Source organism: Perna viridis, chromosome 8 (assembly GCF_037379345.1).
Source record: "Perna viridis isolate PV_CMFRI_1.1 ecotype Kerala chromosome 8, ASM3737934v1, whole genome shotgun sequence".
NCBI lineage: Eukaryota > Metazoa > Mollusca > Bivalvia > Mytilida > Mytilidae > Perna > Perna viridis.
Window position 1 is genome coordinate 3,236,493 of NC_142452.1, and position 17,683 is coordinate 3,254,175.

A 17,683-nucleotide genomic window follows, 5' to 3' on the forward strand; every position below is an offset into this window, starting at 1 on the left:
GAGAATGACATTAAATGACTAGCTTACTGTTTTCCTTGGAGCCTTATTCACCTAAGATTATTTTCAGTACATGTACATGTATGTCACATGGGTTTAATTTGGTCAAAAATAGTTCTTTTTTTCTGTACATTCAAGTATCTGTTCCAGCAAGTCAAGAATTTTCTCTTGGTGTGAACTACCTGTACTGCCTATAATTAATCTTTCTTCCTTAAATTTGATTTTGAATGGGTCTTTCTTTCAATTCTGCTTGAACTTTCTAAAAAAAGAAACCCAACATTTGTCTCATACATGTACATGTAGTTCTCACATTTGTCTATTATGCTCTTAGTGGAGTGTGCCATCTTACACTTTCATTGGTCTATTCAGGCAGTTCATCCATGTTCCCAAGGAACATTTCTCCCCTTCCATTCTTTAACTGTGTAAAGGAAGTCAGAATTTTTCCTCTCCAAACTCACACTTTTTTAGAGGAGGGCAGTTCATCCATGTCTCGAGGAGTATTTCTCCTTACAATATACTTTTTTGTATTGACAGTCTGTAGAATGTTCAGAGAGAGTACTTGTATCTTTGTGTTGACTTACAGAAAATGTCATCACATGCTACACTGGTACTTTCTCAGAAGTCTAAACTGTGACATACTTTTACCATCAGAGATTAAAGAAATAGTGAATATTTAAGAGCATACAGTGTATGTATGTTATGCCTGTTAATAATGATTACTATAGGTCTTAGAGGATCTGTTTTGTACAATTTCATTAATTTATCTCCACCAAAAATGGAAAGCCAATAAAGGCCCTACCACTGCCATCATTTAATTTGGCTCAATAAATCGAAATAAGTTTGAAAATATTGATTTTGATCTTCCCTTTCAAATGTGAAGCAAAACTCATTATGGAACTTGGTTTCATTTAAATACAGGGTTTTAAGTCTGTACAATTTTCTGATTAAGAGGTATCATTACGTCAGCAAAATTGAACGGTTATGGTCGACGATTTGTAAGTAGATAAATACCCCAAACAATACACATCACGATTCTAGTGGTAATTAGATTTAGAGTACCTTTTATTGACTTTAATATTACAACAGATTTTCTTTTGAATACAAAAAATAATTCGTTTTTCTCATTGGCAAACTTCCAGCTGATTGTGTTTGATTATCAATACATTTATATTATGAACCATGATAATCTATAAACATCTCCATAAATGTTTGTGACCAGCAGAACTGTTACAATAAAATAATGGTGGTCTGACTGTAAATTCCAGTGCCGTTGAGGCTGCTCACATATTCATTCTTTTGGCTATAACCTTGGTTCTCTTGATTACTCTTTGAAATAGTGGTAAACAAGATGTATCCAAATGATACTCCAAAACATCCACAGCAAATCATGGTTCATAATATCTACATACATTTTGTGACATGTACTAATATACATTTTTGATATTTGGACAGTTTTAACAGACCCTGTGTCCAAATAGTGTTTTTCTTAGAAGTGATTAACATAATGTAAATCTCCATGCACCTTTTCTGCATTCCCAAGTGGCTGGGGCACAAAACAAATCAGTGACTCCATGCCCTTTTTGTAAATACATTGTATATAACAACTTGATGAACCCAAGCTCATTGTTTCTAAAGCTGATGCATGATGTATGAACCTTAGACTTTCATGCTTTTTGTGTCCTTTTTGAAACAAAGGAAAATGCCAATTTTGTAATCTTAAGGCAGACCACTACCAAAGAGCCTTGCAAACTCTTGTGTATAAATAGGATTTCAGTGTAATAAGAAATTTGCTCCAGAGTAGCTCTCTCTCTGCCACATACATGTACCAGGAGGACAAGAAGCTTTTACAAAACTTAATGGGATTATGTACAGACTGATGAAACATTGATAGTTCAAATACATGTATAAAGGAAGTTCAATTGTCCCCATGACACGTCGCAAGGGAATATGGAAATGACTATTGGCATCCTTCTGTGTATGTGTCTGTGGTTTCCGCATTCTTTTGTAATGCTTTAACCAAATAAGTTTGTTTTTGGTATGTGGCCCTATTATGAAGAGTTACAAAAGTAAGTTTAATTTTTGTTATGGTTGAATGATTTTTACGGAAGTTATGGTCCTTGGACTTCAGTGATTCAGTGAATTTACAGTTTTCTGCACTTTTTTTTGTAATGCTTTTACCAATTGATTTTATATTTTGTATGTAGTCTTACTATGAGAAGTTACTGATTATGTTCGACTTTGGTTACGGTTGAAAGATTTTTACAGAAGTTACGGCCCTTGGACCTAGAACATTTCGGTGAATTTAGTCTACACTTTTTTGTTATGCTTTTATCAATTGGTTTTGTCTTTTGTATGTAGTCTTACTATGAGAAGTTACAGATTAAGTTCTAATTTGGTTATGGATGATTGTTTTTTATGGAAGTTATGGCCCTTGGACTTAGAAAATTTCAGTGAATTTAAAGTTTTCTGCACTTTTTTTTAGCGGGGGACATGGGAACGCTGTTCTTTATTTTATATTGTAATGATTGTATTCACATTTGTCTTTTGTATTGTGTACATAGCACACAAGTGTCTTCCTTAGTGACTAGCCCTGTGCGGGTCCAGGTGTCAAAAGAATAGGCCTAGGCAGCACTAAGCTTGTAGTAAAAGGCAACTAAATAGTGCTCAGAACCTTGGTCAAGGGCTAAGGCGCTCTGCCCACAAAGCAACTGGGTTGTGTGCCCCAGGTGGTGGAATAGGGTACCCCTGCCATGTTTCATGATGGGGTCGTTAGGCCATAATACGGAAAACCTGACCGCAAACCGTAGTGGTGCATCGTGTTTGGAAAAATGCCACGTTCCTCGCACGTTGAAGAACCCTGCTGTGGTATAGTTGGAACCATTTGGATCTGCCACAGAAGAGTAAATTGCCCGAACCTACCCACCTCTTCCTATTTTCAGTGACAGTCAAAATTTGTCAACCCTATCATCCTTGTGTCCTATCCCAGTTTTCATTTCATGTTCATTATATCATCCATGTCATGTTCATCGCTTGAATATAGCTGAAATATTGCTGCTCGGGCATTCAACATCAACAATGAATTAATCAATTCATAGTGACTAGAGAGCACAAATGTCATTTTATAGTGATTACAGGCACATATCATGACCTGTGGTTTTATAGTGACAACAGAGCACATGGGTCTCTTTATAGACCATATTGACTAGAGAGCAAACATGTCATTTTACATGTACATTGTATAGTGATTACAGAGCATAAGTGTCTTATAGTGTCTAAAGAGCACACATGTGTCATTCATAATGACTAAAAGCACGCTTATTCTATAGTGACTACAGAGCACATGTGTGTCTTGATTTTAGAGTGACTACAGAACACACATGTGTCTTGCATATTGACTAGAAAGTACACATAATTTAGTAGTGACTATAGTATAGAGCACATGTGCATCTTTCATATTGACTAGAGAACACATTTTATTGTTACTACATCTGTGTCTTAATTTTATAGTGACTTCAGAGCACACATGTAATTTTATAGTGACAACAGAAACATATGTGTCTTATAATTTTCGACTGATTTTGACTTTTTAAGATATTTACACTAGTACATATAAAAGTACATTTTGTATGTTGTAGAATTTTGATCATCATGTTTTCTATTGTTTTTAGTTTTCAGTTTTCTATTTGTACTACGGTGCATGTACATTGTAAATGAATACATATATATCAATGGTCTTAGTTACCCATAATTTTTAATTTTTGAGAAAGACTTTCATTGCATTTGTTTGATAGAGAATGGTTGCATTTTATTTTTGGATCTTAAAATGCTATTAAATTTTAATACTGGTACATACATGTAAAATAGCTATAGCTTTAATTCCATAATTGTATCAACTTATTTGTTGTACATGTATATATTAAGCCAGTTTTGTCTTATTTGTAGTAGATAACCTTTGTGCAAGATACAGAAATTGTAACTAAATTGCAAAAACCTTTTTTTTTTCTAAAACAATGACTTATTTTCTTTTGAAATATGATTGATCTTGATGTTGCCACTGATGTCTGTGTCTGTGATTTTTTGATATATTTTATAACTTGTATGTAATACCGTAGAAAAGTTATTATAAAATTCTGCATCAATTTATTTGTTTTGTTAAGGAGTTTTTCATTGAGGATGTCATAAAACATTCACCCTAGGGCATTACTGGTATTGAAATAACTATCTGATGAATGAGTTAGGCTGGATACAATGTGTATTCATTTGTAAATTAAGTTTTACATTGTGTTCTTTATGTATGTACATGTAAAAGATTGTTGCAAGTTGCAACCTACATGTACATGTATATGAGTACAGAAATGAAGTGACTGTTACCTGGATAACTTAATATACTGGTGGGGATGTGGGGCTCAGAGCATATGACTTAAAAGAATGAAGTTTCACTTTTGGTTTGACCCCAACAAGTGTTAAAATTTCCAGCCTTCCAGAGACTACATGTACAATAAGCTGTGCATATTTTGAAGTTGTCACTAATTTTTAAGGCTGGTCAGAGAAGCTGAAGGTTTTTTTTATTCCTATGTAACTTGAACAAGGTCGTTGGGATTAGGAGGTGAATATGATTAGATGGGGCCTTGTGTCATTTACACATTAAAGCTATAAATGTCCCAATAAAGTCACATTTTTGATATAGAGTCTTAAAGAACTGTTCATTGAAATATTGATTCAGGTTGTTCATTTCTCAATGTTTTAATCCCAGTCATTGCCAAAACACACTATGAATTCAAACATTTGAACATTTAAATACAGATTCTTAATCTTTGAAGTTGCTTGATATTCACTCTATTTCAATGTGAATTAACATATAAGTTTTCAGTCCATACGTTTTGGTTGTATTTTATTGAATATCCATGTATTATTAGAAATTTGAATGAATGCTTGTTTCTCAAGAGATGTGGTATTAGGAGATCTTGTTTCTGAGTTCATTGCTTATTGTTCAAGAACTCTAAATAATACAGATTCAGTACAAAGACAAGAAGGTGTGCATGCTTATAGAAAGATGCGTATTTTATATAGATAATTTTGATGTACAGGGGGGTACATGATTTATAAATGAATCCAAGGTGTACAATTTAACACTTGGAACAGTAATGCAGTACATGCAATAGTGAATTGAATATGCAATTGTTCTATTGAATGATTGAGGCCAACTCAGCCAAATGATAATTCATAGCTTACCAGTACACAACAAATATTGACAACTCAAAAAAAATGAGACTGAAGAAAAGTTTTAAAAAACTCTTGAAAGGAATAATTGTGAAAAACTTTTTTCAATGAACAAGTGTACAGTTTTGTCAATTTCTATTATTGTCATGTTTCCTCTATTTACTATATGACTGAAGGTGTTTTTTAGTGTTAAATATGACAAAAAAATCAACCACCTATGCATATTGTGGCCCTAGCGCCACAAAACTTGAAAATTCTTAACTGTTTGTGACATCAGTTTCATATAATTTAATTGGAGTTGCCTCAGAATTTGAGAATATTCTCAGACTTAAATATTTTGAACTTTTATGGTGCTTGGGCCTGGTACTGATAAAAACAAAACAAAGAGAGGTGGCAGCCAACTGACTGACTATGTATTAACCATGTTCTTAACCCTTCATTAATTTTTTTTTTTCAGATTTATTTTTGGAACATGTGATGTGATGCATGAATTCAAGAATTACAAAAAAAGGTAAATAAAATATTTTTTTTTACTGAAAATGACTATTAGATTGGTACCTGTAGTTATGATGCTTGCAAGGCTTAATTTAGACATCAATGACAAGAAAAGGATTTGGTAAGTTCTATTTGAAAAATGACGACAATATTGTCATTTTTGACAATGTAATGTATTACAAAGACTTCTCCCTGTCAAAAACAAAAAGGAGAAGTGAGCACAAACAAGGAGAAGTTTTTGCTCATTTCTCCTTCTAGATTAGGTCCTGGGTGCTTGGACATTTTAGACATTGGTTTGTTTCTTGTTGTTATGATGCTTACTATTAGAAACACAACCAATTCTTTCAAAGAAAAGAAAAAGAAGATACGCCATGTGTTTGCATTGATTTCACTAAAAAAAAATATTGTTAAGTATGGTTTTAAATCAGGGTTGTGTCAGATCAATATTTTGTAACATGATTTGATTGTCTGATTGTTTGACTTCGATGATCTGTACAAGTCTACACGCTTCTGTGGTTATTATTTTAATAAGAATCAGACAATATGCATGTACATGGAACTTTTCAATGCTGTATCTTAATATATATTGTTGCAATTTTATACCCCTGCTTTGGGGAAGTGTGATGCTTAGAGTTGTCCTAAAATTGGTACAATGCAAAGCTTATCTTTATGCATTGCAAAACAAAATTATCAATGAAGATTGTACTTAACTTTTCATGCTACCAGTTTAAAATAGTTAACTTTTTTTGTATTCTACATGTAAGGAGGAAAACATACATGTACATGAATAGATTAGATGTCAATTATAATTATTTGAATCATCATGGAATAATGAATTGTATATTTTGGGACTATCCATTAAATAAGTGAAAATGTTTAATCAATGATTCTAAGTGAGTAAGTTAATTTTTCAAGGATTGAAATCTTATTTGAAAAATTGACCAACATTTTTACTGGCATGTATCTACATAAAATCAATGTCTAGCCACATCTTTACACTCACAAACTCAGTGTTCATCGACATCTGTACTTACTTACACAATCTCTAGCCACATCTTTACTCACATTCTCTACACCAACATCTGTACTTAAATAATCAGGCTTCATTCACATCTGTACACACACATACTCAGTCTCCACCAACATGTACCTTTGTTTTCTGTACTCACATACTCAATCTCCATCCACATCAGAACATAGTCAGACTCTACCCATCTTTGTGTTCTGTACTCACATACTTATTCTCAGTCCACATCATTACATACTCAGTCACCATCTGCATTTGCTTTCTGTATTCACATACTGGGTTACACCCATACTGATCATTCTCAAATGATTTCACCCAGGTATTCAGTCTTAACACACATCTTTACTCACAAGTTTTATTTCCGATATCAAAGTCTTATCGATAAATATTCTGTTTCTAACAAAAAGATTTTAGATGATGAATTTGCACAAATCAAGAAATCCTCTGTTTCTTTACCTGTACACGTATTGAATAATTTTCATCTTGAACTTGACAAATCTTCTCCACAAAGTTAAAGATCAACATTTGTGAATTCTCTTATTTCTGCTTTGGCAGTTGTTGTCTTCCTCTCATGTTATGCTACATGTAGTCAGTCCTGATGACAGCCAAAGATTTGGGCCCTTAATTTTTATTTCATTATTTTTATTTTTATATGACAGCAAAAAATATGTGGTCACATATTGGTATCATGCTGTTGTCTGCATGGTGTTCATAAACATGGACAAGAATGTGTAAATGTATAGATCTTTATGAAGTTATACCACAAGGTGTCAGAAATGGGCAGAAAGAAGTATGTCAGGATGTCTGGACAATAACTTTAGTAAATGTGAATGAATTTCTTTGAAATTGTTCAACAATATGTCATACTATAAAAGGAAAGCTTAGCTTGATTAAGGGGTTTATGACATGAAATATGTAGGACAGGAATTGATTTTGGGGGTTGTAACTTGAATTATTTATAAATAAGTGGCCAAAAAGGGGCCACTTTGATTCTGGTCAAATTGTATTTTAAATTCAGAGCTGTACCAAGCTTGAATGGTGTGCCCATACTTGCCCTGATTGTTCAAGGTTTGACCTCTGTGGTCATATCAATTTGGGCCCAGTGAAGTTTTTGTCAGTATTACTCTGGAATTCTAGATTTGACTGTTTTTGAAACTGTACCACAAGGTGTCAGACTTTTCATTTTCAGAAGGTATGGGTTGGAATATGATTGGTTTTAGTAGTGTATTGATATACACGTACCAGTAATACATATATTACAGTTGTTGCAGCAGTTAGTAAAGAGATGACATGTGTATACAATGTTCTTGTTAAGAGAACAGGTGCCATTGTTGTAAAATGTTATGGTTCATATTTTGAAATTAAAATCTTGTTAAGGTGCTCTTAATTTTATGTTTAATACTTTAAAATTACAGATCTTTTTGAAACATCATTAAACCCCTAGTGAAACTTTGTCAACAGTTATATTGTCAGATATGTTGACTCAATATAATATAGATGTGAACATTAACATGTTATTATTTGATCAACAATATAGTTCTCTCCGATTCTTTTCACACAGCGATACTTTATTTACTACTAACCATCACAGCGCGGACATTTAAACAGACCCAAATCAATGCATAAATGATATTGAAGTTTTGTACATATAAAGGTAGCAGACTTTAACAAAAGACAAGTATTCAATCTTTACCTGTGTGTTTGAAAGATTTAACAAAAGGGGGAAGTTGCCTCTATCATGTGGTCAGGTCACGACTGACTTTTAACGTTGATTTGAGACAGATTAAAATGAGAAACACATCACAGTACTGGTACAAGATATTTAACACAGGTATCTATTTTCTCATATTTTGTTAAAATTTGTATTTGTTTATTTTACAAGGAGCTTTGTCAGCCATGTTTATTGAATTAAGGGTTAAAGTTTGTGGTAGATTAATCGTAAAAAGACAATTGACCCCAGGGTCACCTGCGTCCTTCTTTTCTAGCAGAGTCGTTAGAATTTACCTGTTAAATACAGTAGTAGCGACAGTAATGTGTTATTTACACATGTAAACAAATAATGACAATGAGATTTAACGGAGACTTGTAATAACAACCCTATGGTGTATTTTTATAGGATTGTTAATCTCCGATTCATCATGATTTGATAGCTTGGGTGATATACCTGTAATTTGTAGAAAAAATCAATTAGTTGTTCTTATGATACTGTAATTACAGAAGCCTTAAAGGATAGGAAGATACCTTGGCTGCTGTCAATATCTTGTCAATCAAAAATTGTCTCCTTTTGTACATGTGTATTATTTCGGATCTGTTTTTTTTTTAACTACATGAGTGATTTCAGACATGAGATTTAAAATGCATATTATTTAGATGAAGAGTCCTCTTAATTTTATCTGTGATGATTACTGGTACATGTTTTTCTGATCTCTTCTGATCAGAAAAACATGTACCAGTAATCATCACAGATAAAATTAAGAGGACCCTTCTTATCATAAAACATACATTTCTGTATTTACCCTGTATATGTTACCATGGAATTCTACTTAAATTTTTTTTTTCAGTATATACACAGTATTTTTAAAGTTGAGTTTAATTGTGGGGATTACCAAACTTCAAATTCTTTTGAAAAATATTGCTAAATTTAACCCTGATTTACATTGTATATGTGAACTTACATGTAAGTTTGTTGTAGCCTGTTTCTAAAATGAAGTAAGGGGCATTAAAACTATTAGTCTAAATGGTCTGGTTGTCCGGGACTATGTTTATGGATCACATCATGATGAAACTTGGCACTAATGTATATAATAATGTCAGGGATAATTTTCTTTCTTTTTAACAGATTTCCACATTTTGGCAAATCCATATTTTACTTAGGAATACTGACTTCTATTTTTGCATGTTCTTTGTAAGAGAGTAATCAAGGGAACCAAGGTTATAGCGGCAATCAAAAGAATGTAATCCAGGGACAAAGACCAGACATGGAAAACAGACACACACAACAAAGAACACAAAGCAACCAAAATCATACATACAAAGTAACAAAAGTAAATGAGCAACTCGGACTCCACTAAAAACTGGGAGCATTGACCAGGTGCTCCGGTAGGGTAAGTGTCCTCTGCTTTTCTAGAAACACCCGCCGAGTTGCTCATAAAAAGTCAAATCATGTCTGTAATGTAAACATCATTTAATATATACTTGTTATGGATTTGACAAGAAAGTGATGAGAAGGGCACCAGTTTCAATATCTCTGCTTAAATGCTAAAAAAAATATTCAGCTACTTTTCACTATTTTAGAACAAGGCTTTACTGACTGTTTTTAACCTAATTTAGTGATAATGATTTTTTTCTTTTTTGTGTGTAAAATTTCCGTATATTTGAATGATGGTTTTCTATTTATTCTGGTGTTCAAATGTCACAAACCTTTACATGTACTTTGTATTATTTCTGACTTGAACCTTCCAACATCTAAACTGATTTGTTAAGTCTAGATCCTCTCTTGAAGTTAAGTTTGTATGTTTTTTTTTCATCCCTTTTAATTTTAACACAATTTCTCTACCATATCAACAAGAGTTAAAAATAAAGCATATGTGTAATTTCAGGTTGTATTGCTTTGCTTTTGTGCCTTAAATTTGGACTGATGTTGAGTATCCTTAATTGCCAGCCTTTACATTAGTTATTTTATTATTAAAAATAATGAGCTGTTGTTTTCTCCCATAAAATGTGACATAATTGTAGTCAAGTTACAGTAAGCTGTTTCTTCATGCACCTCCTTCCCCCCCCCCCCCCCCCAAAAAAAAAAAAAACCAAAAAAAAAAAAAACCAAACAAACAATCAAACAAAAGATGAAATAACACCGATTTTTCTCTTTGACTAATACATAGAATTTATCAGTTCAGTAATTTTGTTATTATTCTTCATTTCTGGCCTGCCGACTGACTTATATTTTTACCTCCATTATGTACATGTATGATAGCTATGTCCTTAAAATGAATACTAAGGACCAGAAGCTGTAGATATATATATATATATTTTAAGCTGCTATATAAAGATAGTGTCTCATCCTAGACTTCCTTGTGGTAACCTGACAATTTACTGTCCAAAACGTCTACAGACTTGATACATTTTTATTTTTTAAGTGAAATTAAGTTTAAATAGTAAAACATGTTGACACTTAAAAAATACTTGACAACTATACATGTACATGTATGTAGAAGTCGTGTCCATCTTACATCTGATAAAATCTCAAAATTTGTGTCTATCTTCAAGTTCATGAAAATCTTATTGATTTAAAACAAAATTTTAGATCAAAATAAACATTGTTTGGTAAATTTGTTTTTTTTTAAGATTTACATTGCATGGACAAGTGCACTGTTTCGTCCAAAATTAAAGTTAGAGTGGGATTTGTTTAGAGTAGAATTTAAGAGTGGTGGGATGTGAAAAAATTGAGAGTGATTAAACTGGCAATGGATAAATACATGTAAGATTGCGATTGCTGAAGATGTTCATGTGTTGGGTTTAGATAAAATTCTTCTTTGTTTTGTCTTTCGATATGTTAGTTTTCTAACATTTTTACTAAAGGATAAAATGTATTAAGAAGGGAGGAGTTCTTCTTTAGTTTCGTGATAATTTTTTCCATTATAAAATTCTGAATTTTGTAAGTAAATGTAAATGCATACATCAGACAGAGCTATACACCTGCAATACAGTAGTTATAGCTGTCAATCAAATTATGAAGCAAACATTTGGATTTCAAAGCAGTTAGTCACACTTAATAAAAAGTGGAAAATATAAAACATTTATTTAAAGTGCAGAAAACTATTTCAAGTACTCTGAACAAACTGTTTACTGTGTGATAATATGGAGAAATTTAAATGAAATTTGGAAACTTTATTTCAGGGGTTTAACAAAGAGATCATAACCATCTTATCAGTATAATCATTAAATTGGAATGTTACCGAAAATGCTTGCTACCTGAAAATCAGGTTAAAGGGACAGAGACAGAATTGAAATATGCCTGGAATTTTTGTATTTCTCCATGTTGCTTTTCGACAAAAATAAGTAAGATCCTGGTTAGCTTGTAGTTACACAATATATGTAATGGTGTCAGTCTTGTAATATAAGCTGCATGATTTATGACTTTTTGAGCAGTAGTATGTACATAGACAATTTTTATATGTGTTGAGTAATCATTAAAATGCTTTATGTTTTACTATACAGATATTTATATATAAACCAGTACAGATTAACATTAAATGCAAATGAGTGCAGTCTTTGTTTGCAGTGCATTAGCACTGTCTAAGTAAATGTTGGGGATGCTACTCATTATAATAATAATTAATTCATATACGATTTGTTTGGAATGTGAGCATTATCTTCAGCAATGTAGGGTGGGGATCCTTCTCCTTTTATTTTGAGTTTTTACCTGTAACAGGTAAACTCTATGTTTGATGTCTTGTTTGAAGTAATGAAATATTTCTTTATGATTTTAGGTAAAGCTCCTTACAAACCTTTTCTTTACTTTGTATTTGATGCTTCAGACAGGAAAAATATTATATCACACTAACAATAAACAGTCCCTGAACTTTTAAAAACAAGTTGTGTCTTTATTTTCAGATATCTTGCATTTTGAAGTACATATGGTATCAGGATAAAAACTAACAATATAAGATATGGTCTGAGCTGTTAATACATCAGTGAAAGGTAAGTTGACTAATCAAATCAGTTGATAATTTTGTGGTTTAGCACCTGTTGTAGATCAGGTAAGGACATAAATATAATACACCTGTATAATTTTACGTGCATCTATATTGACAATTTTGAGTCCAGAAATAATGTCTCATTAAAATATAGCTTGTTATGTGGGCAGATAATATGCTAGAAGCCATGAATTCTCCAACTCAGTACATGCACTCTACAGTATCCAGTAACAGATTTGATATACCTAAAATTTATCCAACTTTGACAAGATACTAAATATTTCAACCCATGCATTCACATGTAGGCTGTTTGTTTTCCACAAATGTCCCTGATTAAGAGAAATGATCTGCACCATAAACAATGTACAACAATGCCAATGTAGGATTAATTATGGTATGTGTTGCCTTCAAGTCTTATAAAGTGTTAATGCACAGGGTATAATTGAATAATTAAATGGATGAAGTGGTCAGAGGTGTTTATTTCCCTTACATGGAGTGTTGTAGATTGTAAAGCAATCACTGGGATTAGAAGGGTCCTTCAAAGCACTTGGATGATGCCGATCATAATCTCTAGGACTCTTGATATGTTTGGTGTTGTCAATGTTTGAATGTCATTGAGGATGTGATTTTATCATTCTTCAGAGAGTGCTTTGGCTTTGAATCACAATAAATTTGATTTTTACTTTGACTCTGAAGTAACAGTATTATAGTGATTAAGTTAACTCATAGTTTATCAGACTCTAGGCTGCGTTATTGAACATACATACTTGTATTGAGTATGGTGAAATTAATTTTCCTACTCTAATGCTTCTTAATCCTGTAGGTTTTGAAGTATGGTAAGAAGTAATCGATTGTCTGCCCAATAATATCTTCTTAGTAGTCTGTGTTAACATGTTTTAAAAAGAGTTAACATGATTTTAAAAGAATAGTGGTTTTACTTTGTAGACGCTTTTAAAGAAGTAGGAATGTTTGATCAGGTACATTAACATGTATTTATTCTTGATAAATAACACTTTGATTCATTGGTAAGTTGCATGAATATTATAGCTTCTTTAAAGCTAAATATTTACTTGAGCTGAATCTTCATCATATTTCTAAAGGATGCATATTCAAAGAAATGAAAATCCATGATTTGTTGCAAGAATTGAAATTCAGCTTCTAATAAGAATCAAGAGGACACTGATTCCCCTGCTATCATAGACATATCTAAAGATTCATCTGCATACAGTATACTATATATCTAAAATTTGTAAAATATTTGCAGACATCTGTCACATTTGTCTATTAGTCTGTGGCTGTACAGTTAGTTGCTGTGTCCCTGTGGGCTGGTTTCTGTCTGAGTAGTTCATTTTATCTGTCATACTATCCTGCTTTGTGAAGAAACATAGGCTCGACTTATGTTTCTCATCTCTTACTTTCCTCATTTGAAAAGTAATTTTATGACACCAAGAAGGCTAGGAAAGTTGCTTGGATTATAGTCAGAATTGACAGTTTCTAAAATTCTCATCCCTTAAAGTATGTGTATACATGTACATTTAGTTCAGGGAGAAGATGCAGTAAGTGTGTTGTTGTTTTGTTGTTCTACTTTTAGCACCATTTTTAATTTTAAAGATCAGTTAAAAAGTTTGATGGCTAGAAAAAGGCATTGTAAGAATACAACTGTAGACTGTTGACCACTCTTAGACAGGTTAAAATTATTGACCACCCATAGACAGGTTAAACTATTGACCACCCTTAGGCAGGTTAAACTATTGACCACCCTTAGTGTCCACATCAGGTCAACTTTGTATGTCTTCAGATATTACAGAACTTTGAAAGGTTCTTTGAAATTAGAAGATAACATGGGTACCCATTGTACATTTAACTGCAGATTATGTCCCAATACATTGAATGATACATATTTTAGTAATGTGGGTAATGTTGATTTTTTGGGTGTTTGATTTATCAAAATACCTTATGTTGCCAGTTTATGCCTGGAACTTCCCTACTTTTTCTGATCACTATACAAAAATATGGTCCAAATGTAATCCATTTTATATCATCCAATAATCTTTTATGACCTGTAAATATGTTTCTGGCAATTATTCATCTTAATATTCTATTATTTCTGTAAATAAAATTAAGATCTATTCTTTAAATGAACTGATGATATGAGGGACTACTTTTTTTATGTTTTGTAATATTAATATTAGCATTTAGGGAATGAAGTTCTTGCAATAATGTGTGAAGAAGCATTAAATGTGCTAAGCATGTTCCATTTAATACAATTATCCGACAAAATATTCATCCTATCATCAGTATTTTATGGTTAATAAACAGGAAGTGAAGAGCAGTGATTTTAACCAAGTAAAATTGGCGGTAAAATTCAAATTGATAGAAAGTGTCTGGTTTTTAAAAATCTTGATATATTGATCAGGGATTTTACTGTCTTAAGCTGAAATCAGTTGTCATTGGAGTATAATTACAGTTTAGGATAATACTCTGTTGAAATACTTTCGAATGTGATTGCAAATTAACTTTTGGACAGTTAAAAAATTGGGAAAAGGTGAAATTGAACAAAATTTGTAAATGTGTATGAATACTGTTTAACTATCAATGAGAGTTTTTACTTTAGAAATTGGTATTTGATTGGTATTCAGATTATACATATCGGGAAAAAATATTTTAAAATAATATTGGAAATGCATATGTATGATTATAGTTTTATTTAACATCATGTAATTTTTAATTTTTGTTCTTGCTACAATTTTCGCAAGAATCAGAAACCCACAGTGCTCACAGCACTTAGATTGTGCCTGACCTTTCACTTTCAAGAACATTTTAAAATATGATATCAACAGCTGTGGTAATATCCATGTTTTTACTAGGCATTTCCCCAAACTTGTGTTTTACCAGGTTGGTATCAGGTATGGACAAGACCTTAAGTATCTTAAGTAAGATTATATTTAAATCTGGTAAAAAGTAATATTTTTTCTGGCTTTAAGTTTTTTTCACAAATTTTGTAGTATGTATTTTCCAGAATAACATTTTGCTCTTAGTTTCTTGATCTTCGCATTTACTTAATGTAGTTTTTAACTGAATTCAATTAAGCTCAGATCATCATTCTAGATACTGACCTCTCAAGCCAATTTTGAAAGTTGCCTTGTGATCAGAAATGTTTTTTTTACAAGCACATGTTACAGTGACCTTGACTTTCTTATAAATAATTAATTACTCAATATTACCAGTGTGTTTTCCAATAAACAAATATATTGCTAGTATGTAGGTGCAGATCGTCAAAAACTTTTCTATTCTTTGGCATCTGTACAAATAGAAGGGAAGTAATGGCAATGTTTCTATGGCATTTTTACATTTTATAAATTGCTTGTTTTTCACTCAGTTGTTTGCCAATAAATTGTTCTAAAAGAAGATCTGCTTAAATCTAGAGCATCATAAGTCAAATTATCATTGAAAAAAAGCTTCCTGCACCTCATGATTTTTTATTTGAAAATTTGATGTTTAAATTGTCGTGTTCAAAGATTTTAAGAAAACAGTCTTCAAAATTATTTTAAAGTATGGAAGATAAATGTTGGTAAAAGGCCATTTATACATAGGAACTGTACAGTTTTGGCTACTCATTGAAAATCAACGATTGTGCCAACTTATAAAAGTCAGTGTGGAGAAAAGATGAATAAACTGAATTAACAAAATTAATGTGATTCAATCTCCTAGCACAGAGATACATACATTTTTTGCTTCAATCTCCTAGCACAGAGATACATACATTTTTTGCTTCAATCTCCTAGCACAGAGATACATACATTTTTTGCTTCAATCTCCTAGCACAGAGATACATACATTTTTATCTGAACTCATGTCAAAAAGGTTATTATACAGTTTATTGTACAACACATGAAAATTTTGTAACAGCCTTCGTGGCACTGAAAACCACTATTGGACTCATTACACAGTTCATGCAAGATAGATTTACTAAAACAATATTTTTTGTATTATTCATTTAACAGTATCAATACTTATTTATTGTACAGCTACCATGAAAAATATATTTAGAGTAACTGCCTCAACAAAAAATTGTGAGCAGTACTTAACAATGAGGCACAATTTTTGTTTGATCTATTTTTTGCCTCTAGTTTTGAAAACACATGGTTATTCTGGTTAGTAACTATGGTTACACCCGGATGTACATGACAGAACAGTAATGGAGGATTACATGTCATTAACCAGTTTTTCATTGGTTTATATATAAGTACATGCACATATATATACAAGTATATGAAATTTGACATTTGAGGAAGAAATTATTATTGGGGTTCAAAACTTGAAATTGTTGATTCTGTGGTTACTTCCTCCTAAAACTTGAGGTTGAATCTGCCAGTAGTTGATAGTACAATGACCCTAACATTAATTGGATGATAATTACACCATATAATGTATACAAGTACTTTCTGACATACCACAATTAACTTATAACCCAGTTAACATTGACTTGATATGATAATGGTTCCTTCCCTCACCAGTCAGAGAATTCTGTAATAAGCATATACATGAACAACAACTTTGTATATAGTACACATGTATTACATTAAGGGGGAGGGGGCAAGGGGGGGGGGGCTCACAAAAAAACCGTTGTTAAACACTTTTATGCATGTAATTCATGGTATACTGTAAACATATTCACTTTAGGTGTTACTAATTGTCGTGGATTCTGTCAAGTGAACATATTTGAAGGTATCAATTTTCATGGTTTTTGAATAATAGATTTTGCAGGTACAATTTTTTCACAGTTTTCTGTCCACTGCAAAAATTAATACATTTACAATATACACACAAAAATATGTTATTTACATAAATTTTCAAATTCATAAAGGGGAAGGGGGCCTTGAATCCATGAGGTTATATAATATCTTGAAAAACACATGAGAAATTCTTAGTACTCTATATTTTTATGCCACAATATCGGGAAGTGATGGAACCTTACATTAATCACTTTGGAATCAGTGAAGGGAATGCTAATTTTACCTTTCACTTTATCAGGGATACTAACAAAAATCCTTCTGTTTATTTTTGCCTTATTAAGTCTGTTTTAAGATTCATAAATGTTTTAATTATTGCCTAAGTTGAAGAATTAAAACATAATCATGTTCACAAACTTTTGCATGAAGAATTACTTTAAACATGTAATTTTTTACCGTTATGGGAGATAAAAAGAAATATTCTCCAAAACAAGGAGGGATTATGTTTACCATCT

The 17,683-nt window shown here is 32.0% G+C and overlaps 1 protein-coding gene across 5 annotated transcripts in view; it reads left to right on the forward strand.

Annotated features, from left to right (window-relative positions):
* Positions 1 to 17,683, forward strand: part of LOC148608969 (uncharacterized) — a 50,074-nt gene that overhangs the window by 3,467 nt on the left and 28,924 nt on the right. For 3 of the 5 annotated variants that reach the window (XM_088595901.1, XM_088595900.1, XM_088595904.1), the window contains exons 2-3: positions 5,675 to 5,728; positions 12,353 to 12,439. The gene's annotated coding sequence lies outside the window, so the exon portion shown is untranslated. Of the gene's footprint in view, positions 1 to 5,674; positions 5,729 to 8,412; positions 8,571 to 12,352; positions 12,440 to 13,380; positions 13,413 to 17,683 lie in introns of those variants that run through there. The other 2 variants (XM_088595903.1, XM_088595902.1) reach the window with 2 other exon arrangements.